At 36.6% G+C, this 25,728-nt stretch overlaps 1 pseudogene; it reads right to left on the reverse strand.

Moving 5' to 3' along the window:
- Positions 1-12,826: 12,826 nt before the first annotated feature.
- LOC143552411 ((E)-beta-ocimene synthase, chloroplastic-like) lies at positions 12,827-23,989 on the reverse strand (annotated as a pseudogene).
- Between the last annotated feature and the right edge of the window lie 1,739 nt (positions 23,990-25,728).

Consider the following 25,728-nt stretch of genomic DNA (forward strand, 5'->3'; position numbering starts at 1 on the left):
AAGCAATTAACAAAAACAACAAAGTTAAACAAAAAACCAATGAATAATAATATAAAACCTTGTTTTACATCGGTCTTGTAAAACAAAATTTTTAAATTTAAAAAAAAATAAATTATTAAGAAAAAAAAAGATATTTAAAACAAAATTTGATAAAACTAGGGCGTTGTGGCAGCTAGTTGACTTGAATTCGACCGTTATCAATTAGGTTTGTTACAATACCAGAACTAAATCCAAAAAATAAATATGCCAATTGAATATATTTAAAACAAACAAAACATAACAAAAATGAGTAAAATTTGTGTGACATCTCGAAAATTCCCCTTTTAAGTTTAGGCTAAAAACGTTAAACTTCAAAGTTAAGGGACAAAAATGAAAACTTCTTATTTCCAAGTCCTTCACGCAACGCGGAGCATTCATCAGATTTACTTCGCGTTATGCAAAGTAATAATAACGGAAACCGACGTAAAGCTGGTTCGCGTGACGCGAAGAAGTCCTTCACGCTTCCCGAAACCACGTTAAGTAACTAGCTACACATGTCCAACTACATGTTAACACTTGGCACGATTTTACATGCCACGTGACAGGTTCAAACCAGTTGCTGTTTCACACTACGCGAAAGGACACCAACATAGTTCTTCGTGCGACGTGAAGTAAGCAAATTTTGTCTATAAAAGGGGAGGTACGGGTAAGAGCCATTTCATCCCAAAAACACCTTTTTAAACACACACTTAGCCTAGGAATTCATGCCCCAAATTTCCCGGTGAACCGACGGCTCATTCATCGAAGTTCATGCGAGTTATGAAGCCCCGAAGCCTTGCTAACGTCCAAACCATCTCTCTTATCAAAGTTCTACCAACGAATTGTTGTTTTTTCCTTCTTATTACTATTTTCGAGTGATCGATTAAGGTAGAAGTTATGTTTAAGTTTTTCTAATATATAGTTATGATAGCTTAGATCTAGTCGAGGTTATAGTCTTTAACCTTGAATGATTATCGTATTTAAAGTAAGATTTTTCAAAATAAATGGCGTTACTTCTGTAAGAAGTAATGTTATCAAAACTATATATTTCGATGGGCATGTAGTAATTGGAAGGGGGATATCACTAGAGGTAAGTTTCTTGCCTAAGGAAAGTAATTCATACAAATCCCAATCAACCGCGGGACCCGTTTACTTACCTGAAGAAACTTAAATACTCATGGTGTGAAAACCAGATTTGGTCATATGTGGATTCCTAGTTATGGAGATCTTCAAGGTAGAATTATGGATGAAGCACACAAATCACGTTACTCGATACATCAGGGCTCCACAAAGATGTATCAAGACTTGAAAAAGGATTATTGGTGGCCTTCCATGAAACTCGACGTGATTTTGTATGTTGGAAAGTGTCTGACTTGCTTGCAAGTTAAGGCGGTACATCAGAAGCCGTATGGGAAGATGCAGTCGTTAGAAATTCCAGAATGGAAATGGAAACACATCACTATGTATTTCATAACTAAGCTACCTCGTATGGATAATAATCATGATACCATCTGGGAGATTGTGTATCGTTTGATAAAAAGTGCTCACTTTCTACCAATAAGAGAGGCTATCTCATCAGAAATGTTAGCTAAGGTATTCATTAGCAAGGTTGCGGTAAGGCATGGAGTGCGTTGTCAATTATGTCAGACAGAGACACTTAGTTTGCATCGGGGTTTCGAAAGGAAAGATGCTAGTTACAATGCAGGCAGCTACTGATGAAAGTGAAACCCTTATGTAGAAGTCAAGTGAAGAAGAATTTAAGGTATGCGACAACTATGGGAGGACATGATCTTTGTTTACGCGAACAAGAATTACCACAAATATTACGAATATGGAGCTGGCAATCACATAGCAAGAGAATGGAAGAAACCAGGGACAGAAGATGGAAAGACAGACAAGGAAGGCAGAGGAAAGGTTTAGACTTATATTTATTTGTAATGAGTTTTATCCTGTACTATTAGTGTTATAACCGATAATCATGTGATCATGATCGGGAACTCATCTTGAACGGTGGCAATAGAGTAGTATTATAAATGTCCCAATAAAGCTCAAGTGATGGCCGAAAAGAAAGTTGGTTAAGATAAATAATTATGATATATTAGGCAACCTGATATGCAACAGCCAACAATGGATTCATAGGACAAGACGATAGTTGGTAAGTCAATAAGAGGAAAACGTATTAGCATGTACTTTATGATCAAGCTATTGGGATTTGTACACATTTTTTTAAAATTTGAGTCAGCGGAAGTGTAAACGTATACAACGATTTAAAACATTTTCCTTAATCTCCCGCTAAGATCCATTTGGAAGTAGCATAAGAAATCATTCACAATCATAGGGGGTTTAGAAATTACAACCCTTGTAGCGTTGTGGTAGAGCAAGTTGACGTTGTGGATGTAGGAACCGGGAGCTTCCCCCTACAAGTATCCACACGGAGCATTTTCCCTTCAAGTGGTGCTAGCCATCCAACTCCATAGCCGCCAAGATGAATATATAAAACTCAAGAAACATTTTCATACATTTCACAAATATCTGAATAAATATGCAAGTAAAAATGTCAAAACCAAAACAAAAGGATTACATGTAAAACACTTAACTTTTAAAGGTTTCACATGCAGATAATTGTGTTGTTTATCTTTTCTATCCCAAACGCCATAAAATCGATAAAAAGAGTTGTCCTATACAGTTTGTAGAACTATATGTCTTGTATATTTTGCTTTCATTCTTTCCTCCAATAAATTGCTCTTAGGCCTGTAAACGAACCGAAAGTTCGGTGAACTATTCGTGAACCGTTCGGCGGGAAGTTCGTTTATGTTCGTTTATTTGATAAACGAACGAATATGAACAAAAAATTTGTGTTCGTTTAATTAAACGAACGAACATGAACACATGTTCAGTTCGTTCATTTATGTTCATGAACGTTCGTTATGTTCGTTTATGTCTGTTTATTTATGTTCATTAATGTAATAATAAAAAATAATTAAATATTATCTAGATATGTCATCTGCTTAAAGGTTTTATATTTGTTAATTTGTGTTCATTTAAGCGTTTTCATTTAAGTTCGTTTATGTTTGTTTGTGTTCGTTTACATTTGTTCATGCATGTTCATTTATCTTTGTTCAGTTATGTTCGTTTAGATTTTAAACAAACGAACACAAATGCCCCTTTTTAAATAAACGAACATGAACATAAATATTTGTTCAACTAAGTGTCCGTGTTCTTTTAAAATCAAATGGACGAGCACGAACATGCCCTTGTTCGTGTTCATTCGATTCGTTTACAGGCTTTCATTATTCACATTGATTAATACATCGGTCTCAATTTTTAGGCTCTACCGAGTTTATTTGTGTTCGTTTGTGTTTGTGAACTGTTCGTGAACACATTAATTTCCTTAATGAACGAACAGGAACATAAAATCTTGTTCGGTAAGTGCTCGTGAACCGTTCATGAACACATTATTTTCTTAACGAACGAACATGAACAAGGCCTTGTTCATGTTTGTTCAGTTCGTTTACAACCCTAATTGCTCGTATTATTGAACTCCAGAGGCTGCCATAGACACGACCTCAGAAGCAAAAATCTACAACCCTTTTCTTCTTACAAAATAACTCCAGAAAGAAGTTCATGAAGTTGTTTTTAACCCATTCCATCAGTACTACATACAATCTCAAAATAGATCTAACTTGTACTTGGGTATGGACTAAATCAATAAACTATTTAAACCTTATCTTGTTGGAATTTTGAGTTTTGAAGCCAATGTCATCATTCTCACATGGTGAACACATGACTGCCAAAAGAAAGTCCAAACAAATGCAGGGTCTTGTGCATATATAGTTTATTAAATTAGTTTGTCCTCGTTTTCCCAAAGTTAAAAAAGAAACTTCAAAACGTTTTTCATCTGGTGATTTTCAACCACAAATAAATATGTGTACACATATATATCTTATATAAACAATTAAATTCCCGAAAGTTAAAAAAGAAACTTTAAAACGTTTTCCATCTTGTGATTCTCAACCACAAATAAATATGTGTACACATATATATCTTATATAAACAATTAAATTAAGCCAATTATATATACCTATAGTAAAAGTGACTGCTGGTGCCATAGATTGTTTTTTAGAATAGTTTAAGTATTATTTATCGTATATATTTTCAAAGGTGGAAAGCTGGAGCAACAATACTCTTTGGTGAAATAGTCAAACTAAAGCTATTTTAAGTTATTCTCCTCTTTCTTTGTGGGACGCAAGTTCAAAACTCATGCACTGCATACATAGTATTTTAAGTTTTATGGCAGGCTTATTGTAACTTTTTAAGTTTTATTTTTGGTGAATATTCCTAAAGATTATTACTTAAACCAAGAAAATGATTCGGTTGAAAGTCTAGCGGTGAGTTGTGTTAACTTAAAAACCACACGTACTTGGCTTAGTCTTTCTTTCGAAACTTGGGATTTTATTTTTTTTAGGTTTTTTACAACTTTGGTTATTTTATTGTTTAAACATAATTTAGTTACATCCTCCATAAACTTCATGCATAGGAAAAAAAACATCAAAAAACATAATAACGTTCTTTTTTATATTTCCAGTTCAAATGTGTGTTTGGTTGCTATATCATGTGTTGGTTTCATAACAATAGTTACAAGCTAAATCGATATTGATTAACATGCAAGACAAAACAGAATTCGCCACGCAATGCGCGGGGGAAATTTCCTAGTGTATAGTATAAAAGAGAAGTTTGGTGACGTAATAGTATGATTGGTCCACTTGTCCTTGTGTAAATGGTCAATGTTTTTTTCCCAACTTATTTATTTATTTATTTTTATTATTAGATTTGATAATTAAACGGTTATTCGTCTCAACTCACTGCAGCGACGTCCAGAAACGATAAAGCAAAGGTTTTACTGACTCTCTGCCCATTCAGGTTTTACCTATGTCTGGGTTTTACCGACCATTTTGTTTTGCTTCTGATATCGTAATGAACGTAACTAAAACCGATCGAATTTGCATCAACTCACCATTGTGATACCCGGGACCGACAACGCCTAGGTTTTACTAACTCCCCTTTGCAACACTTAGAACTGATAACACTCGGTTTTTGCTTGAGTTTTATTGACCGAAGCCACCACATTGGTTCATCTGAATTTTTGTATTTCTTTTGTTTTAATTTTATTTTTTAAGTACAATAACACACGTAATCAAAATCGATCGAATTCACGTCGACTTACCGCATCTAACGCTTGGGTTTATCACTGCTCGGATTTTACCCAACGCGCCGGTAAAACACTAGTTATATGTAAAGTATAATCATACATACACGCACATAAATGTACTTTCATATGCATACATATATATAATGACAAGTTCAATATATATCGATATACATATTTAATTGTAAATCAATATAGACATATATAAATATATATATGGATGAGTACAACATTTATACTTGCATTAATATATAAATCACTATTTATATGTACATATATATACTATTATTTCAAATAAATAATAATATGTTTAATCTTGACTGACTTGGTTACGTTTAAATATATTTAAACGCGTTCTTGATAATTCTGCTCAGTGTGTGACCCTATAGGATCATATGCTATTAGTAGCGTGGCTGTATGTCGTGTCTTGGGCATATAACCCCCAGCAATCTCCCACTTACACAAGATTCGACATATAACAACGCAAATAGTGTAGTACGTCTAGCAACATCTTACTATCCCTAATGACATACGAAGTAGTGTCATCCATAACAATTACCCGCCCTAAGCATGCTCGCTAAAGGTAATGGTATATGGTAACTAATCAATTATCTTCTGTATTAGACATCATGTTGAACATGAGTCAAATTGATCATGCAGACTTTATTGAATTAATCAACTTAGTCTGGGTGTGGCCACACATTTTTATTAGTTTGAGTCATCAAGAGGCCCAAAGTTGTCAACCTCTTATATAATAAGGGAACGGATCCCATATTGACTGCATACGTCTCTCACAATACTTCGTATTGTACTCAACAATAGCCCTTATGACTGTCTGAATAAAGAACAACGTTAAACTACATCAAAGCACAACACACAACATAATCAATGATTTTGAAAGCGGGTCACATCCAATATTTATTCTCTAATAATACTCGTGAACTTGGTTACAACATCTTGTCATTTAACAAAATGAGAAACAACCAATCCGATTCACAATAGTCTTAGTTTAAATGTCAGTGCAATAACTTTGATCGACTACGGGCCTTTAGAATAATATGGTCATACTTTAATTCAAACATGCTAATATAGAACACAAGAAATATTAATGAATATGGCTATTCCTAATATGTCATATCAGATATAATATTGTTGCTTGTATGCTCCAAATATCCAAATGCTAATCTACAAATCAAGCCCTTGTGTATGTCATATTAATGGCTTGGAGAACTTTCCTTCATATAGCAAATCTTAAATTTAAGTTTAGACTTTCTTATAGTTAAGGTACCACATTAATTAGGGCTGTAAACGAACCGAACGAACATAAACAAGGCCTTGTTCATGTTCGTTCGCTAAGACAATACTGTGTTCGCGAACGGTTCACGAACACTTGCCGAACGAGATTTTATGTTCGTGTTCGTTCATTAAGGAAATTAATTTGTTCACGAACGGTTCACGAACACAATCGAACACAAATAAAATTGGCAGGGCCTAGAGATTGATACCTATGTATTCATCAATGTGAATAGTGAAAGCCTGTAAACGAATCAAATAAACATGAATAAGGGCATGTTCGTGCTCGTTCATTTAACTTTAAAAGAACACGGCATTTAATCGACAAAATATTTATGTTCATGTTCGTTTATTTAAAAATGGACATTTGTGTTCGTTTTTTTTAAATCTAAACGAAAATAACTGAAAAAAGATAAACGAACATATATGAACAAATGTAAATTAACACAACACAAATTAACAAATATAAAGCTTTTAAGCAGATGACATATCCAAATAATATTTAATTATTTTCTATTAATAAAGAACATAAATAAACAGACATAAATGAACATAAATAAACGAACATAAATGAACGTTCATGAACATAAATGAACGAACGGAACATGTGTTCATGTTCGTTCGTTTAATTAAATTAACACAATTTTTTTGTTCATGTTCGTTTGTTTATTAAATAAACGAACATAATCGAACTTCCCACCAAACGGTTGACAAGCAGTTCACCGAACGTTCGGTTCGTTTGCAGGCCTAACATTAATTGTTTTATTGTCTCTTGGAACCCCTTCCAACTCACATTTTTAAAGAACGTCAATCGAGTGCTTCCTTAGGAACTCTTTCCATTTCCAACCTAAGTACATTTTAATCATATAAGTTATAAGTAAAAATGTGAATCTTTAGTGATTCTTACTGAAGCAAATATGTGTAAACACTTGCACATATATCCCTTTCATATCTCTTATATTATTCAAGAGTATTCTCTAATTGTTTCAGTAATACTTTATAGAGACTAGTTGGTGTTATGCTCATCTTGTTCTTATCATATGAGCCTTTCAATTGGTATATTTCGCAATATTGATGAAAAATCTATTTGTAAAAGCAAATGGAATTTCACATTCAGTTTTTGTTTTAGTTATAGACATTGAGGTATACTCAATAATATAATCAAAAATACTTATATCTTGAACAATTTCAAGATTATGCTAGAATGCTTATAAATGATTTATATTTTCAAACACAATCTATTTTAATTAATAGATATTTACTTCAAGCTTTTACGAACTCTAGGTCATCAATAAAAGAATTAACTCCGAACTAGGATTTACGGTCCTATAAGTTTGGAATTTTGTTCTAAAGGATTACGAGTTCAGTAATGGATAAGGCTAGGCAATCTACTATACTCCCACTGGTTATTCTTGAAACATCATTTATTATCTTTTACATTTGATATAACCAAAACATTTTGATTTCTTGCCAAAAGCCAAGATAATAGCCATAAGATTATCCATGTTCAAGTCCAAGTCCACAAGTGAATTCATAAAGTTAGTACACAGGTGTGAAATTACAAGATTACACCTTGTCATCGCCCTCGCTAAGGTGCCTCATCAGAGAAACCATTTTCACACGGATTTGCTAAAGCATTATTCTTAAATAATGTCGTAACTAATTTTTATACAATCTTGGAGTGATGTTTTTCTTATTATTTCCACCATAAGAGCAAATGAAAACATTACTCCAGGTTATGCATAGATCGTATGCATTCCTAACTTTCTTGTTGATTTTTACACTGAAAATCTATTTTCACTTGTAATCTAATATTCTCAAGTATGACATGTAATCTCTAAATATTCGTGTGTTCATGCTAGTCCATAAATTCTAAATTTTTTATAGAATGATGGTCTTGGCCGGGTCATATTGATCCACCAAGGATATCAAATCGTCTACCATAAATGGTAATTGATTCAATTTAAAATTCTCATGAACACAATATGTTTCATAAAAACCTTAACAACTCATTGTTTTAGTAATAGCTCTTTATTAATTACTAGTGTAACTAAGGCTTTACATTTTAATGTCCTCGAATATTATTTGAGTTCTGCATAGCTCCCACTTATCTTGGCAAGCTTATGAATATAAAATCATAGAATGTAGAATTAACCTTTTAAATAGGCTGTCAAAAATGCAATTTTTGTCTAGATTTTAGTTTGGAAAAAAGCTCACATTCAAGTAGCCTTTGCGACACTAAATAATTTAGTAAGATAATATAGAACTCGTTTATTTATATAATTTCTTATACTAATTCACTATGCCTTTCATTGATGCATGCCATGCATGCATGTGGTAGAATATTATGCTAGAATCCTATAAAACTGAAATAATCATCGTCAAATCAAATTTTGGATGATCATAAGATTTTATTTAGATGTTTGCATCAAAATGCTGAAATAAATATCATTTACTAAATAATTAGACGAATTCAAGTATTTCAACTCGCGTCTCAACAAGTAGACTTGAACCATTGTGATAACCACGTCAAACTCGCATTGAAGTGTGCCTCTCTTTAAATAATATAGTTTAACACAAGTACACTTGCTAGTATGCATCATTTAACCTTTTGTCATTACTATATAACTTAGGTCAAGTTATATTGAGACCTAAATAAGATATGCCTACAAAAAACTGACAATGTGTTAATTCCAAATTCGATCCTTTTAGATTTTGGAGGTGCATTTTATTTAAAGTTTCAATATATCAGTGGCAAATATTAGTTAAAAAGAAACTTCAAAACGTTTTCCATCTGGTGATTCTCAACCACAAATAAATATGTGTACACATATATCTTATATAAAAATTAAATTAAGTCAATTATATGTAAAGTATAATCATACATACATGCACATAAATGTACTTTCGTATGCATACATATATAATGACAAGTTCAATATATATCGATATACATATTTAATTGTAAATCAATATAGACATATATAAATGGATGAGTACAACATTTATACTTGCATTAATATATAAATCGCTATTTATATGTACATATATATATATACTATTATTTCAAATAAATAATAATATGTTTAATCTTGATTGAGTTGATTATGTTTAAATATATTTAAACGTGTTCTTGATAATTCTGCTCAGTGTGTGACCCTATAGGATAATATGTTATTAGTAACATGGCCGTATTTCGTGTCTTGGGCATATTGCTCCAACACAAGCTACCTTGGCTAGCTTCAACTCATGAACCCTACGTGTTGGTGAAGAGCTAATAATGGAAGGATATTTTGGTGGTGATTTAAGGAGTTCCTTGAAAAATCATCAAAATAGTTATGTTTAAGAATTGCAAGAAGTATTCTATCATAACAAATAGGCATTTCTGGAAGTAATCGCCCGTGAGAAATTGGCAAGGTTCCCTCTATGTAATGAAGAAGTTTTGAATGTATTGCAATTCAATAATTGTTAAGGGTTCTAATTGGACTGAAATGTCATCCAGCATCGGGTACTGTGACGGTAAGTACGATGTTCTTGCATGAAGTTTAAGAAAGGGACATACTTGAAGGAAGGATGAGGACTTGCTAAGTTTGGACAAAGAAACACCAAGCCAGAAGATCTTCACGCTACGCGAAGAAAGTAAATTATGGGAAAAAAATACCTAGTTATATTAAAACACTTTTCAGCCTCCATTCGAGTTATATTTCATTCCAGCAGCTGTAAAAGAACCCTAAGGCGATTTTGCATCATCACAAAGCTTCCGGTTCATCCAATCAGTCCATGATTTCATCAGGTAATTGAGTTAATCGTTATGCCGATGCTAGACTAAACACCTATGTGATCACCTTAGGCTAGGGTTTTGTGTAAACTGATTATGATTGGATTCTATGTGTTTTATTGATTAAGAGCTTGATTGAATATATTATTTTATCTTGCTTCACATTAGTAATTGATTATTTAAACAGTTTGTGTTTGATTCTCCTATCTTGCATCAACTATTCGATTGTGTTCATCAGCATTTAGGACTAGGTTCTTATAGCCATTGATCCGATAACCGTCAGTCATTGCATAATAATTGGGTTTCATAATATGAAACTTGTAATTGGGTAGATCGCGCTCAGTTGTGTCAACAATTCGGATAGGGTTCTCTTTGTCATCACAACCAAACTACCTGCGCAATCAACTTAATAGAATCTGAGACTAGTTTGTTATCACATTATCTGAACCTGAAGTGAATCACTCTCTTCTTAAACTGTTTATAAACTCTAAAAGTAATCATTTTGCTTTCAATCATTTTTCATAACTGCTTGATATCGTGTGCCCGCTTTCTTTAGTAATTAATAAGTCATGAGTTTCACTCGCAGTTTCCTTTGATTCCCTGAGAAGATGACCTTACTTACCAATACTAGTTATAGGTATTTAAGCATTAAAATACTTGTTTTTGATTAGAGCACGACAGCTACATCAAAATGGCGCCATTACCATACACATCGTCACCACCGTCACCATACACATCACACCCATATTCACTTTCATTACATACTCTCTCTCTCTCTCTAACCCATAACCCACCGCCACTATCCCTCCACCATCGTCCTCTCTCCTCCACTGTGATCCGCACAACCATCACCATTACCTACCATCAACGTTGAATTACCATCAACAGCCAATAGCCATAAGAATCAAAACTTTGTTTTTAGTAGGGTTGGGTTTGCTATCCAAAAGGGGGTTGCGGCGCAGCTTGTTGCCCGTTTACCTGCCACTTCATTGTAAATCGTTTGGTTGCTTTTGATTATTAATGAAATTAACTAATTAACTGGACTTTGGAATTAAGAGTTGTGTTGTTAATTTATCAAGTGTTTGATTTTGAGTTTGACTTGATTCCAGGTATTTATTACTGTTTAGTTCATCTTGTGGGTTGTTTAGCTCGTAATGTTGATTCCAGTTTGTTTAAGCCGATTATGTCGTTTAAACTGGGTGTCGGGCTAGAGTTTTGGGTCTACAAATTCCGAGTTTGGTTTAGGCGGGTTTGGTATATTTACAAAATCTTACGATATGAATGGGTTAAATGATGTATTAAAAGAATAAAATAATATGCATAAACAATTAATGGGCCCTTAGCAGATTGGACTATCGTTTAGCCATCGTTAATGGGCCCTTAGTAGATTGGACTATCGTTTAAACCTGTAATCGCAGTTGGGCCTTCACATTTTGGGTTTTCGCAAAAATATGTAATCGCAACTCGGATCTATCTCAATTTCCCATACTTGCATTCTAAGGCTATCGCAGATTTGAGCTTCTAGCCCAGTCGCATTTTTCTAGCTTTTGCAAAATGGGCCCTCCCAAAAGCTGGCTTCACAAACAGAATTAAATTAAATTTTGGGCCTTCGTATCCTTGGGTCGATTCGCAAATTTTGGGCCTTTGCAAAGAGGGCTGTTTAGGTCCTTTTTTTTTCTTTCTATTTAAGCTATTTAGTCTAAGTCTAGGCCGGTTTCCCACTTGATCTAAGCTCGTTTAACATACTAGACATTACTAATCTAAGCCATAACATGAGATCTAGCTTTAAAGTTTGTTTTAAGATCTAGATCTACTTTACAAAGGTTTTTCAAGATCAAGTTCTTACCTTCTGAACTCCCAAAAGGCCAAAACTGACACAAAAATGATAACATGAGCTTGGAGGCTTTAGTGTGTGTAATTAAGGTGAAAATGGTAGAGATTTAGGGTGCAAGAGTTTTAAGGAGGTACTTTAAGACCATGGACCTTTAAGCCAATCATCTTTTATCAAACCCACTTTTATTTTAAGCCCATGATAAGTAATTAATCATTTAATTAAATCAATAAACAAATAACCAAGCATAGAATAATAATAAATCTTTATTTATTATTTCTTCAAAAGACTGATGTTAAGGTAACTATTGGACAGTTAATTGGTTTACAAAAATAGAATGGCTAGTGTAGTAGTGTTCTCAAACTGGATTATCAGTCAAGTTAAAGTGCTCATCAAATGGTGATGAACAAATGGTGAACGTTAATCAGATGGTTACCTTTGGAGCATGTTACGTTGACTAACGACTAAAAAATAAAAGAAAAATTTTCATTAATGAAAAATTGTGAAAGGGTTATGTTAATTAATCGTGATAAAAACTGGGAGGGTTTCTCTTTCATCTATCCCTAGGTCGCAAGGTCTATTTCTTGTATTCACACATTTATGGGTATATTAATTTCATTTGAAAAATAAAACGTACACGGTCCACGATAAGATTTCTTATTAACTATCGATCTCCCTCAAAAGACATATTGATAATCATCTAAGCATAATCAAGCTCCTTTTCAATGACCGCAATGGGCTCAATAATCACGGAGAAGACTCGATCTTTGGCTTGGGCGTCGGGAGCTCCATGTCCATCACCGTATTGGTACGTACAGCATGAAATTCGAGCTAGATTAATTGCCATATCAATAATCGGATTTGCCAACTCTTGAGAACAAGCCACATGCTCTTTGATCAGTTTCCTCCATGCCTCGTCAATTAAAATTTTTATATATGCACGGGCCACTTCCTCACTAACACCATTCTCGTGCATGTAACAAGATATTGCGTTTACATTTTTGCCACTTTGTATCTCATTCTACATAAAAAGAACAAAATTTAGATAAAAAGAAACAACGATAAACCATGTTTTCGAGGAATTTATTATAAATTATAGTTATTATTGGTTTACTTATTTATTTGTTGGGTATCATATATAAGTTTGCTAGCCTTTCAAATACCATTTAGGATAGCTGTATCTAGTTATCATTACTTGTAAGTTGTAAACACCTCTATACATATAGAGCTAAAAATGCTACCTGCGTACAGATTATTTAATGAAAACTTCACAATTCTTTCATGACATCATAATATTATTCCTCTTGATGATGATATTATAACAAAGGCTAAAAAATTAAGAGAACTGATAAATCAAATAATAATAACTATAACTATTAATAAATTCGGCTAATAAAACATTTAATGAATATAGTCAACTATAAAACATACCGTTGAAGTAGCCAAGTCATTGTAAAGTCGGAAAATCATTGATGACCATTTCATAAGATCATGATATCTCTCCAGAGTTTCAACTAAATCTTTCTTGAATTTTTGGTTGATTAAAAAGTATCCATGAGTAAGTATAACCACTCCGGAAACTGATCGCCATCCATTATCAAGATACACTTTAAATGTTGGAAGGTGCTTATCTCGAGTCCACTTTGCTTCCACAAGGAACGTTTCAAGCAATTCTCCCCACTTTTAAACCCACAATTAAAAAAATATGAAGTTTTTAGCTAGTTTATTAAAGTAGTATAAGAATTTCTTGTAATACTAACCACTTTTACAAGGATCGGTGTGATGTCTTCTCCTAGGGCATTTGAGTTAGTTGAACCTATTTCAGTAATCGTATTGAAAAGATTTGCAAAACCAAGTTGTAAATACTTCGGCATATGCTTCATCGCATTAATATCCCACCTAAAAAAGTTGGAAGTTACAAAAGTACGGTTAAGCTAGAGAGACCTAATAGAATTTCAAGTCCAAAAGTGCATACCTCTTGACAGCATCTGTGAAGATCTCTAGTTCATCTAGAGAACCATAAACATCATAGATATCATCAATGGCAGTAATTAACGCGCATACTTTTGTTAAGCTTACACGAAAAGAATGATATTGAGGTTCAAAAACCACTCCAACTGCCCAAAAGAAACATTCCACGATTTGATCCCTAACGAAGCCAGATTTGTGTGCTAGACCTATATTTTCCCACCACCTATTATACATAAAAGGAGATAGATTGTTATCTTATTATGGAAATTAATTATATTATTATTATTATTATTATTATTATTATTATTATCATCGATCTATACATATATGTTCAATTTTAATTTGAGTGTTGATAAAAAGACAAGCTTTACTTTGATACTGAAGAGGTATGTACCCGCCTCAACACCGAGCGAGGCGGGTCAACCCACAAGAAATAGACAAGAGGCTTGAAATCAAGACATTATGAAGGCATAAAGCCAAAACCTATGCGCAGAGGGCATATCACATATACTCACGCATATCACATATGCTCATGCATCATATGCTCAGGCATCACATATGCTCATGCATCACATATGCTCACGCATCACATATGCTCACGCGTATCACATGCTCAAGCATCATATATGCTCACGCATATCACATCTGCGCGTGACGCATCCGCGCGTGACGCATATCACATGCTCACGCATATCACATCTGCGCGTGGCGCATCCGCGCGTGGCGCATATCACATGCTTGTGCATATCACATCTGCGCATGAAACATCTGCGCGTGAGAATAAAGAGAAGACCTCGCGCATCCTCAGGATAGGCGCATATCACACATGCACATAATCAACCTCGTCCTTATCCAAATCAGGATAAGGACAACCTTGATTGTGCACGTCAGACAACCTTCCAGAAGGTATCTTTTTAAGGAATAAGAATATGCTGATGTTGACAGCTGCCAATGAAAGGTGGACAACTCAGCAAAACCCATGCGCAATTAATCAATGAAAAAGCACCAGGTGTCCCAAGGACACGTGGCGCGAAGCAATAGGAGGAGGCCAAAAAAGCCCTAATTGGGTCTGAGCCCAATCATTGGAAACCCTAGCACTATAAATACCACATCAACTCCACAAGGAGAGGTATGCCCTATTACACAGTATTCAGCTATATTAAGCAATACATTCCAATTCCTTATTCTCAGATTATTATCTTCTCCTACAATCTCTTATTCTCACACCGGAGGGTTACCCCAAAGAGGACCCCTCTGTCCCTTTCTGAGGGGTAAGTTTACGGTGCTGTTCATTTTGTAGGTGGAAGAATCCAGATCCCAGAGAACCATCGGTAAAATAGCATAATCACACCCGAGGAAAGTTGATCGTCTACCAGTGAGTCGATCCACGTTTCTTCATTGGCCACGCCAGAGCCGCCAGCCGAGGCAGCATTCCCCGCGCCATCATCGACGCCACCAGCCCCTTCGCACTCGTCAAGTAATTTCTTTAGCGCGCCGAGATCGGGCTGGTCAGCAAGCGCGGATATCTGCAAATCATAAGGAAAAATATGAGTACAAAAAGACTTGGAAAATAAGTCAAGGTAAACTCATTGAGGTTAAAATACCTGCGCAAGGATGGGAATGGGAGTATTCAAATACTTCTCCCCCATCTCCGCCATGTCCGCGCAGACAACGTCGAGTTGATAAGGGTAGTCGGATGGGTTCTTCTTCAGCACGCTATATTCACAACCATCCTTGAACCCTTCAGCTCGACCCACCAAGCGCGAGGCAGCGTTGCAATCCATCACAAGGATCTGAAACTCGTCTGAATATTTCATCGCGTAAGCGCAACGAGTCATACCCTGTGTGATTAGCCATTGGCGATCCTGCGCGAGGGAAGAAACAGTCGTCTCGAGGGCAGGAATCTGAGAGTTTAACAACTCAACAGTTTCCTTGGTCTTTTTCAGCTCCTCTTTGTCGGACGCTGCTGCCGTCAAGGCTTCTTCCTTTTCCGTTCGCGCAACATCAAGTGCTTCCTGGCTAGACGCTGCCGTCGCCAAGGCTTCATCTTTCTCGGCCCGCGCGGCCGCCAGCTCCTTCTTCAGGCGCGCAACCTCACTCTCCAAAGATGATTTGTCAGTTATAGACTGGACAAGAGCTTGGTCACGCGCCTCCGCGTCCAGCTCCAAGTCGCGCACCCTCCGTGCGTACTTGGCCGCGTCCGCCTCGGCCGCCTGTAGCTTCTCCCGCGCAGCCTGTAACTCATGCCCGCGCTTCACGAAGGCGGTGTTGGCACTTGCTCTGTTCTCGCTGAGCTCTGCTTGGAGTTTCTCAGCTCTCTCTCGAGCATCAGAAAGATTCCAAGCAGACACTTTAGCCTCTTGCTTGGCTTCCGCAAGAGCATCACGTACCTTTACGTAATCATAGCGAAGCTCTTGGGAGGCAGCAAAGAAAGCCGACCCAGCAAACAGATGATCGTTGAGCAAGTCCTCGCGAGCGCGGTCCTCCTGAAACCTCCTTTCACCTGGAGGCACAGAATGAGCCCAGAAGTCCTCACACACACCCATGGACTGAAATGAGCTGTCCTCAGTAATATTCCATCTCGGGCGGTAAATGTGATCGGCTTCCTGCAAACACAAAGTAATGATCTAAGTCATCAAAACACTAATATGGAAGTCCGCGCAGCGGAGCAAAAACGAACCTATACCTGCGGGGACGAAGCAGAAAAGTCAGCGCCAGCCCCACGAGAAGACTGCGCCGCGAAATCTCGTGGCGCGGCCGCTGTCGGAGCCTTCAACTTGAACCTCCTCATCCTCCTCTGAAACAGGCATTTTCTCCTGTGACCTAGAAGAACCAAAATCAGTCTCGCGAGGATGGCTACGCGCAGGAGGAGGTGAGGGAGGTCTCGACGCCGCCAGGTCGGCGCGTAAAACGGCCTCCTGCTCCTTAGTAATCCTGATGAGGGGAGATTCAGCGCTTGCAGGAGCAGGAGCAGAACCAACGGCGCTGGCACCGGCGCCAGCAGTGCCGCCAGCAGCTTGTACGCCAGCAATGACTCCTATGAAAAAATCAACAAAAAGAAATGGTTCTGACTTGATCTAAAAAGAGAAAAGTCAGAAAATAAAAGTGCAATACATACCTTGGTGCACCGCCGTTCGCGAGTTAAACATCGCCATGAAGTCCATTCTCCCCTTTTTTGAGGGTAAAACAGGGGACTTCGAAGCGACCTCCAGCGCAGCCTCGGCACCTTGTTGCGCCTGAGGTTGATCCACCAACGTCGCCGTCTCAACAAGCATTTGAGAGAAAAGATTCATTAGTAATCCTATCAGAATAACGCTCATAAAACCATAAAGTATAAAGTATACCTGTCGAAGAAGAAACGGCAGGCGCAACGCCGCTTCCCTTTTCCGCCGCGCGAAGGGAGGAGGTAGCGGCACCATACCTCGTGTGGACAGGAGGTCTGCCCACATTTTGAGGCAGGGAAGACAAGGAAAACTTGGAGGTAAACTCCTGGGTTTTCTCAAGTCCCCTCGCCTGAGTAGGAGGATCCTAAGCAACAGGGGCAACATCTTTCTTCTGTTTCTTACTGGCCCCTGCGCCAGTTTTCCCCTTAGCTTTACGCTTTAGTTGGGGGCACCTCAGCCTCCTCCTCCTCCTCCTCTTCCGCGAGCTCCAGCTCGTAGTTCTCAAGCGCGTCTACAATACACGCAACCGAAAGGTTAGCCAAATCTGGTATTATAAAGGCATAAGCATAAGTACAAAGGCTTACCAGGCGTGTCGCTGTCAAAGCGAAATCCCAGATCAACAGGGATGAACATGTCATCGAAGCGATCGGGGAAGCCAACCTCCCCAGCGCCCAGCGCGACGGAGCCACCCTCCATATGCTCATCATAGGCGGCGTGGACATACTCCTTGCTGACTGCACAAAACAAGTCAAATGATATCAGCAAAACGAATTATATTCGCGCAGAAGTAATGCAATGAGTTAACTTACACAAGCCGTCAACTTGGATAACGGGCTCAGTCGCGCTGTCGGCCCACCTCCTGCTCATACCAACCCCCACCAGCGCCTCCTCGCAAATGTTCTTGGCAAGGGATGGTTCGGCAGTCAACTTTTTAACCCAGGCGCCAGTTGGGTTCTTGAAGACACCCACATCCGCAGGCGCAGAAGAAATCGCGCGCATGGTCATGCGGATGGGGATCACACCAGCCTTAATGTAAAAAAAATCTTTCAGACCAGTCATGAAGGCTCTTGAATGAAACAGTGCAGCACTTGACCTTCTGACTGCGAGGAATAAATGAGAACCAAGAATCTTGGATCTTGGGCTTATAAAAAAACTGAAAGCGCCGAGGGGTGGGCTCCTCGCGCTGAGATTTGCACATGAACTCAAAGTGAGTCATGCGCACGAGTCCAAACGGATGGACTTGGGATATATGAATCCCATAAAACCTAAGCAGCGCACCCACAAACCTTGTCATCGGGAGACGAAGGTTGCAGTGGGTGAAAAAATGGCAATAAAGGGATATATAGCCAGTGGGCGGGTCCGCCGCCGTTTGCCCGGCCGCCGGCAACATGCAGCCATACTCAGGGAGAAAACCCTGAGAGGCGATAAGGCTGTCAAAATCGGACTGCCTCAGTTTACAGGGGATCTCATCCCACTTCTTCACTGCCTTGGTCTTCCCTACCTCCTCCGATGAGGCCTCAGCAGCCCTCTTCCCCTTGCCGGTCTTCTTCAACGTAGACATTACTAACGATTTCACGCGGCGATTGCTGGGAGAGATTGTGTTGTCTGGGCTATCAGACATACAACAGAGTCAGGCACAAGTTGCTTCTGAAGAACGGAAATCTGAAAGATAGGTACTTAATCGGAATAGAAAGAAAGGAAAGCTCTGAATAAACAACAAGGAAGATGAAAGATAAAAACTCTAAGGGCTTGCTTTTATAGGCCCAGGAGAGAGAAAATTTGGTACTGATCGGACTTCACGCGCCTCCATTCGCAGGTGTAAGCCAACGCGAGCGCGACACGTGTCCCTGACACTGTGTGTGGGGACACGAAAAGAAACGATACAAGGGCTGCCAGAGTTCACGCGCCACCACTCGCAGGTACGGACCAACGCGAGCGCGACACGTGTTCCTGACACTATGTGAGGGGACATGAAAGGCAACTGTAGCACCTCGAGCACACGAAAAGTCTGACACGTCTCCATCACTGACGCATGTCAGCAACAACCAACCACGTACAGGGACGATTCGTTTTCAACCAAAAGGATAGAATTTCGCGCACCGATGAGTAATAAGAAGAAAAGACAAACCCTATTAAAAGAGCAAACTATTAAGTCTAATATCTATCTTACCTCGCTCGCGCGAGACAAGACACACATTAGACTGGGGGGGCTTGAAGAGGTATGTACCCGCCTCAACACCGAGCGAGGCGGGTCAACCCACAAGATATAGATAAGAGGCTTGAAATCAAGACATTATGAAGGCACAAAGCCAAAACCTATGCGCATGGCGCATATCACATATGCTCACGCATATCACATATGCTCATGCATCACATGCTCAGGCATCACATATGCTCATGCATCACATGCTCAGGCATCACATATGCTCATGCATCACATATGCTCAGGCATCACATATGCTCACGCATCACATATGCTCACGCGTATCACATGCTCACGCATCATATATGCTCACGCATATCACATCTGCGCGTGACGCATCCGCGCGTGACGCATATCACATGCTCACGCATATCACATCTGCGCGTGGCGCATCCGCGCGTAGCGCATATCACATGCTTGTGCATATCACATCTGCGCATGAAACATCTGCGCGTGAGAATAAAGAGAAGACCTCGCGCATCCTCAGGATAGGCGCATATCACACATGCACATAATCAACCTCGTCCTTATCCAAATCAGGATAAGGACAACCTTGATTGTGCACGTCAGACAACCTTCCAGAAGATATCTTTTTAAGGAATAAGAATATGCTGATGTTGACAGCTGCCAATGAAATGTGGACAACTCAGCAAAACCCATGTGCAATTAATCAATGAAAAAGCACCAGGTGTCCCAAGGACACGTGGCGCGAAGCAATAGGAGGAGGCCAAAAAGGCCCTAATTGGGTCTGAGCCCAATCATTGGAAACCCTAGCACTATAAATACCACATCAACTCCACAAGGAGAGGTATGCCCTATTACACAGTATTCAGCTATATTAAGCAATACATTCCAATTCCTTATTCTCAGATTATTATCTTCTCCTACAATCTCTTATTCTCACACCGGAGGGTTACCCCAAAGAGGACCCCTCTGTCCCTTTCTGAGGGGTAAGTTTACGGTGCTGTTCATTTTGTAGGTGGAAGAATCCAGATCCCAGAGAACCATCGGTGAAATAGCATAATCACACCCGAGGAAAGTTGATCGTCTACCAGTGAGTCAATCCACGTTTCTTCAGATACTTCTTTAAGTTCTGCTTTGTATGCCGCTTGAACCATGTTGAAATCTAATATTGCAAGCTCAAGCATAAATGGATTCGCATCTTTTCGTTTATTGTATGCATCGATGTAATGCCTTGCTTGTAATCTAAGCATCCTATGGTACAAAGGGAGTTTCTATGCATGGTTTATGTGATCATGGGCTTCATTTTTTTACCCTTAAGTTTCAGCAGATATTTAGTTACAAATAACTTTGCTTCATGCAAATCACTTTCTTCCATAAAAGCAAGATGTGAAGCTTCGTATAGACTTAACATTCCCTTAACATCTGTCTGTAGACATCCAATGAGGCCATCATGATTATCTTTGAATCTCCTAATAAAATCTGTCACATATTGCAATTGAGTCCTTAGTGAGTTGATTACTAGGTTATAGTGAGTTGATTACTAGGTTAGTGTCCCGTGTAATACACGGGTGAAAAATATATAAAACGTAAAATATACATATATGAATTACATAATGAACATTATAACTTTATAAATTATAAGGTATGACATAATGAATATTTATGAATGGACAATTGCATATTTCCTAAAATACATATATTATATATTAGTAAGAATGGAAGGTTAGCATCGAATCATCTTAATTGAGTTAGCATGTCACAAACATTTTGAAAACAAGGTACTGAGTTCGATACTCATAAACAACATATTTTTCATTTTAACAATTTTAGTTAAACCAAAATATAAAATAAAGTGGAATTTGTTAAATTAGAAACTTGTATAATTGGCATCCTATGTGGAAAGCCTAATTCAATGCCATATAGACAATATGTCTTCTTTTAACTTTTAATAGTATAGTTAAATTAGATTGGATTTGAAATAAATTATACATGGAAAGACTTATATTTTAGGATCTATGGTAAGTGGAATTGAGCTATCAGGCTTGAAAAGGGTAAACTTAAAAAAGGAAAATAAGTTGGTCTTTAGAGTTTAACAAGGTTTTTAAAAATAGCAAAGCATGGGAGCAATGTACCAGTCACTGTAATCAATAATTGTTTTCAAGGGTAAAAGAAGCAAATAAGCGAAGAAGAGAGACACGTGTAAAGGGCAATGGACAAATGGAAGCCGAATAATGGGCCAGGAGGAATATGTGGTCCATGTGGAGATAATGAGGTGTTAACGAGTGATCGGAAAGCAAGTTTACATAAAAAAAACATACTGTACATGTAACTAAAGCCCTTACAACCATTTATGCGTGAAGTACAGGTGACAGATGCGCACATTAAGTAGTTGCAAATTAAATATATGTATAATTTTTCTCAATTTTACAAGTTTTAATCTTAACTCATTTATTTAGATACAAACACGTGAACATCTGAGCTGGGTAAATTGTCATAGCATAGATAAAATCATATCAAAAGAAGGAAACCCGATTCAAATTTGAAGCGCGTGAACATATAGATCAAATAGATCAAGTAAGAGCATTCTCATCCAACCCCTCATATTATGTGAGGGGTGTTTTTATAATTTAGAGAGTGATTCAAGGTGTTGTGAGTGAAGAGTTTTTATATTTTAGAAAAAGTAGTGATTTTTCAGTATATTTGAAAAGTTACTGTTCATCCCCCTATAATTTTTTAATATATTTTGAAAGTGGTTGTGAGTGAAGGAAAGAGAAAAGGTAATGATAAAAGGTATAAAATGTATTATTTAATTGAAATGGAGAGAGAAAATAAAGTAAGTTTTAGTGTAATTTTTGGTTTGGAGATAGTGGGTGGGATGAGAATGCTCTAAGAGTGAATAGTGGCTTTTGTCTCTATAGTTTGTTTGTTCAACTTTGTTGTTTCAGTTCCAAAAAAAATTGCTATTTTCGTGCCAAAGGTTTAACTTACATTGCAATTTTTGTCCATAAGGTTTTTATTTCATTGCAATTTTTATCTCTGTGGTTTGTTAAAATATATTATTTCAGTCAAAAATATATTAACGAAAAGACAAAAATTGCAACAAAAATAAAACGTATGGGAAGAAAATAAAAAATTTTCAACTTTTGAACTGAAATGATAAATTTAAACAAACCAAAATAACAAAACACATTTCATTAATCACGCAAAGAGGTAAAGAAACTACTCAAACTACTTTAATTAGTTTTATGTTTATCTGTTGGCTTAATTTGAGTTATCTAGTTTTGTATTTATTTATTTTTTCTTTAGTATGTGTTAAAGTCATAGTATTTAATAAAATAAACATGATAGTCTATTTTTAATAAAAGAAATCACAATTGCTATTGTATTATTTACTTTTATATATATATATATATATATATATATATATATATATGAGCTATCGAATTTATATATTTCACTTAAAGGTTAATTTTTTGCTCGTCTTTGACTCAAAACTCTTTAATGATTCTCAGGGACAACCTTAGGTTTAGTTTTTTTTTAAGACAACAATTTTTTCATCTAATATCCCCATTCCCCTTAGCCTTGCATTTCAAATAATCCAAACACATCACAAAATAAGGAACAAACAGCACAGCGCTAGACCAATTGGTAGTTATTAGGATTAGTATAAATAAAGGGTTCACATAAAGGTTATTTACGGTGAATTTTTGTGAGTTTAATATGAGCTCGAGCCAAGGGTGTTTGGTTCCAATATATGCTTTGTTCCTCGTTTTTGTTGCTCGAACCTGTGCCTTTATAAATCACTTGCATATTTAAGCAGACAGGTTCACAATTTTGCCGTTAATTATTTTCACTTTTCTAAATCAGTTTTCGTTGGGTGTATTCTCTTCTTCAGCTCTCTTTCGTCTGATTTGTAAAGAAAAAATTAAAGAAGTACCTTGGGACACCTTATAACCATGTTGTCTCAGAGTCCTGAACCGAAGAGATGCCTCATAAAGACTATATTCTTTTTCCTCAAGCTCAACATCAGTTCCATATATTGATGTGATTACATCTAGTAATCTTTGTATATGGTTTTGAAACCGATAGCCAAGACCCAACCTTTCGATATCATCTATGTGTTCGAGTAACTCCAACTGACCGAAACTACCATTTCGAAACTTAACATCGATCAATGCCATTACTTTCTTTTCTAGCTCCCTCACTTTTTCTTCCAACTTGATCTGCGTACGTCACCAAAGACAAATAGATTACTATATATACATGCTATGCATGCATACATATATACATCAAGCAATATTTTTATGCACCAAAACTCAAAAAAAGTATGATGTGATACCGGGAAATTATCATCTAAGAACTGGATAAATTCATGACTCCAAATTGTTGGCTGGTAAACGGCTAACGGACTATCTACTTGACAAACTTTGGTTTTGGCTCCACACGAGATCAAACGATGCTGCCTGGCCTTCGCTTTTACGATTGGTTGGGTATTATGCTTTGGTTTGCATACCTCAAAGAAACTTCGGGAAAAGATTAATTGATATAGCTGAAGTGCCATTGGAAGGTAATGAAGTAATATATGATTTTAGTAATCAAGCTTTCTGTTAGTATTTATAGAAGAGGAGGATAACATACTTGATTATGTGTTCAAGCATTTTCAACGTGACATATAGACTTAATTATTGTCAAGGCTTTGTCGCCTGTCAATTCATCATAAGCATGCATGTGTAATTAGAAAATTGAGATTGAGATGAATTTAGGACATCAGCCTTTATATCAGGTTACGCTGTAATATATATTTGAGTGATGGTTAATGCAAGAAGTAATGTTACAACGAAAAATGAATCTTATCCATTAATTTTGTTTGATTAATGGTAAATCGTTTACAAACATGACATTCTTGTAATTTTAGTATTCCATTTTAGTATAGTTTAATACCAAAAGGGTAATTAGTATTTTTAGTGGATCATCATTCAAAACAAACATGCAGCCCATTATGACACAGTTAAATCCCTCAATTATTACCACAATTAAATTCGCCAAGTCTCTCTTCCGAAATTTATTATTTAAAGCATGGCCATAAACGATTTTATCATTTAAAGGGCTTTTATTATCTAGAAGACAACTAATTACTAGCATTCATGAAGAATTATATTATTTTTTTCCTCCAAAATAAACATAACATCCTATATTACAAGTAAGTTTCATAGTTCCTGCCTACACAACTAATAGCAATCCCGGGTCAAGTTATATACAAAATGAGACAAAATAAGAAGGATGAGAAGAATTTGTAGCCACAAAAGAACCCCTAAAAATAATGAAAAATTAATAAAAAAATCATAACTCAAAATTTAATACAAAAACGAAATATGTAAAAACATAAAAATTGTTTCCACCATCTTGCTCGCTCTAATAAAAAAAAGTAAAGAAAAAAAACTCGAAAAGGACACAATGTTGAGTGAAAAAGATTATTGTGTCTTTTTATTTATCACTGTGTTTACTTTCGTCATTGATTGCGTCTTTTTTTCTTGATATTGTGTTATATTACTTAATATTGTGTCATATTTTGTTCAGCATTGTGTTATATTTTACAATATATTGTGTCTTTTTTTGTTTATCATTGTGTTGTTTGTTTATTTTCGGATTGTGTTTTTTTCTCGGCATTGTCTTTTCGTCTTTTTTTTTGCGGGGAACGGGAATGACGGGGAAAACATTTTGGTTAATTTTTTTTTGTTTTTTATTTATATATTGAGTTATTATTTTTAAACACTTTTTGAATTTTTTATGGGTTTTTTATGTGGTCACAAATCCTTCTCACACTTCTTATTTTTGTCTCCATTTGCATTCTAACTTTACCCTACAACTCATAGTTACTACCTTACACAATAAATAATAATCCCACACAATGTAAAGTAATCATCTATATACTAAATGTGTAGGGGTATTTTCTACAATATAGTGTAGGAATTCAAGATATTTGTGTATGTAAACCTACGTAAGTGCACCTATGTATATACTAAATGTGTAGGGGGCGTATTTACTAATTGTGTAGGGGTATCTTCTACAACATGGTGTGGGAATTCAAGATATATGTGTATGTAAACCTACCTAAGTACACCTGCATATGAAAGGCCACTTATCTGTTATGTAGGATGTCATGTTTATTATGAAGTATATATATTAGTTTTTTAGCATTGTATGAGATTATTATTTGTTGTGTAAGGTAGTAACTATGTAGTTGTGTATGAATTATTATTGGTTGTATAGGTAGCTAGTAACTATTAGTTATGACATGTA

The sequence above is a fragment of the Bidens hawaiensis genome, unplaced genomic scaffold (assembly GCF_021521415.1).
Source record: "Bidens hawaiensis isolate Kalapana, Puna unplaced genomic scaffold, B.hawaiensis_p1.1 tig00016868_1, whole genome shotgun sequence".
In the NCBI taxonomy this organism is placed as follows: domain Eukaryota; kingdom Viridiplantae; phylum Streptophyta; class Magnoliopsida; order Asterales; family Asteraceae; genus Bidens; species Bidens hawaiensis.